At 32.9% G+C, this 2,958-nt stretch overlaps 1 long non-coding RNA gene across 1 annotated transcript; it reads right to left on the bottom strand.

Annotated features, from left to right (window-relative positions):
* Positions 1-268: 268 nt before the first annotated feature.
* On the bottom strand, positions 269-1,808 carry LOC140010193 (uncharacterized). The gene is made up of 2 exons (XR_011817456.1): positions 1,407-1,808; positions 269-1,049 (listed from the first exon to the last, which is right to left on the bottom strand). It is a non-coding gene; the product is annotated as an uncharacterized lncRNA (long non-coding RNA).
* Between the last annotated feature and the right edge of the window lie 1,150 nt (positions 1,809-2,958).

Genomic DNA, 2,958 nt, shown 5'->3' with positions numbered 1-2,958 from the left:
AAGTACAATTAAATTAAGGATCTAAGTGAAAGAAATTCAAAAATTTAGAGCCACAGTGAAATTACTTGAAAAATCAAGGACCGAATTGCAAAATGTGGATTCTGATTTCACAAAAAACAAACATTGGGCTATTTTTATGTATTTTGGGCCGCAACACTTCAGCCCAAATAAATTGACGCAATCTAATCCAAAAAAACAAACAAACAAACAAACTTAAAGAAATTTAAACAAACTTAGATATTATAAAAATATTTGGCTTAACTCTAAAGCCCAGACAAAACCCAAAGTAAAAAAAACAATACCAGCCCACTCTTAAACTCAACTACAAATAGATAAAAGGGCAAACTCCACTTTACCCCCCTGTGGTTTAGCGTTTTTTCACATAACCCCCCTGTGGTTTCAAAAGCTATACATAACCCCCTCATGGTTTGGATTAAAGTGTCAAAGTAACGGAAATGGTCACTCGTAACGGCGTCACCTAAAATGTCAAAAATACCGTTATGTAAGGTTGAAATTTATGTATTAACCAAGGGGGTTATGTGTATATTTTGAAAAGCATAAGGGGGTTATATGGTAAAGTATTAAACCATAAGGGGGTTATATGGTAAAATATAAAAATCATAGGGGGTTAATGTGTCATGTATTTATAAGGGTAATTTCGACATTTTTAGAAGTTCCGTTACGAGTGACTATTTCTGTTACTTTGACACTTTAATCCAAACCATGAGGGGGTTATGTATAGCTTTTGAAACCATAGGGGGGTTATGTGAAAAAACGCTAAACCACAGGGGGGTAAGGTGGAATTTACCCTAGATAAAAACCCAACCCTTTATTTTTTCTCTTTTCCCTCTTTTTTCTTTCTTTTCTTTTTCCTTCTTTTTCTTTCTTTCCTTTCTCTTCTTCTTCTTTCCTTTCTTTGATCTTCTTCGGCAGATTGAAGCCTCAGAGCTGGCGGCGCCGCCATCGCGGGCCGCTGGCGATCTCTCCGATCATGAAAATTCACCAAAATACCTCCCCACTTGATTTTTTGCATGGAATCCGTTTCCGACCTTAATTTTTACAAAAAACGAACCAAAAGTGACTAAATTGTTGAAAAACAGCCCAGTTTTTTTTTTTTTTTTAAAACCACTCTAATCACCTCTAAAATTTGTAAAAGTCACACCAAAACAACCCTTTCGAATTCTAAAGTGCAACTATGACTTTAAATGAATAAGAAACAACCTAACTTAATTTGGTTTTTTCCTTTGGCGTTTGTTCAAACAATTTATATACATAAACAAAACCCATTTATCTTCCCTTAATCTTGTTCTATGACTTTTCCAAAATCACAACAACAAACCAGCAAAAGCAAGAGAAAAATAAGCAATGAAACATGCATGTAATATGATTAAAAAGCTAGAAAATACCTCAATGAAAGTAGTAGTTCCTCGGTTCACATTTTGATAAAGTTTTTCAAGCCGTAACCGTCCTTTTGTTTCCTTTGTTTGTTTAGTTTGTGAAAAAAACTTGTGTGTGTGAGAAAAAAGGGAGAGTTTGAGAGAGTTAGGGGAGTTGGCTGTTTTTTTTGTGTTGTTTGGGGTTATATTGTGAGAGTGAGTGAAAAGGGAACCGAGAAAATGTGTGGGGTTTTCTTGAGAGAGTTGGAGTTTTTGGAACAAAAAATTCTAAAGTCTAGAATTGATGGTTAGGATCCAATAGAATTGTGTGCCCGTTCCCCTCCCTTGGATCAATTTTTGGTAGGTACTAAAAGATAGAATTTAGGATGTCATGAGTTGTTCTTGTACAATCCAAAACTTAAAAAAAAAAAAAGGAGGAAAAATCCATCCAAAAATCTGCCCAAAATTTTCAGCTATCTTGTATTATTATTGGTTCGTTACAAGAAGGGAAATTGCACACGTGTAGTCACAAATTTTTTTTTTTTGCACAAACCTACAAATCAAAAATTAAAATAATCATTTAAGCAATTTAAGTTAAAAAATAGCATACTTGAAATTAAGAAAAATTTGGTGTCTACAACATGCCTCTCTTTATTTAAATTTCAAAGAAATTCAAGATAAAGATGTAGATATCAAATTACTTACCTGTCTACTTCAGTTGCAACTGAATCAAAACAAACAAAATGAGCATTTAAACAAGATTGAAATTAGTAAACATTTGAATCGGTCGATAGGATAAAATTCAAACCTAACAAATAAAAGGTTGGTGGGATAAAACACATACCTAACAAATAAAAGTTGGTGAGGTAAAATTCAAACCCAATAAATAAAGGGTTGGTGGGATAAAATCCAAATCCAATAAATAATATGTTTGTGGGATGAAACTCAAATCCAGCAAATAAAGAGTTATGGGATGAAACCCAAATCCAACAAATAAATAGGCAGGAGGGATAAAACCCAAACCCAACAAATAAAATATTGATGGGATAAAATCCAAATCCAACAAATAAAATGGTGGTGGGATAAAATCAAATTTCAACAAATAAAAGGGATAAAATCAAATTTCAACAAATAAAAGGTTGGTGGAATAAAACTAAACCGAACAAATAAAAGGTTAGTAGGATAAAATCCAAATCCAATATATAAAATGTTGGTGGGAAAAACCCAATCCCAACAAATAGCAGGTTGATGGTATAAAATCCAAATCCAACAAATGAAAGGTTGGTCCGATAAAATCAAACCTCAACAAATGAAAAGTTGGTAGGATAAAATAATAATCTAACAAATAATAGGTTGGTGAGATAAAACCCAAACCCAAATCCAACAAATAAAAAGTTGGTGGGATAAAATCAAAATCCAACAAAATAAACAGTAGGTGGGATAAAATTCAAATTCAATAAAATGAAGGGTTGGCGGGATAAAATTCAAACTCAATAAATAAACGGTTAGTGGGATAAAATCCAAATCCAATAAAATAAATGGTTCGTGGGATAAAACCCAAACCCTATAAAAAAAAACGGTC

This window comes from Coffea arabica, chromosome 7c, assembly GCF_036785885.1.
Source record: "Coffea arabica cultivar ET-39 chromosome 7c, Coffea Arabica ET-39 HiFi, whole genome shotgun sequence".
Lineage (NCBI taxonomy): Eukaryota > Viridiplantae > Streptophyta > Magnoliopsida > Gentianales > Rubiaceae > Coffea > Coffea arabica.
This window is presented reverse-complemented; position numbering and strand designations above follow the sequence as displayed.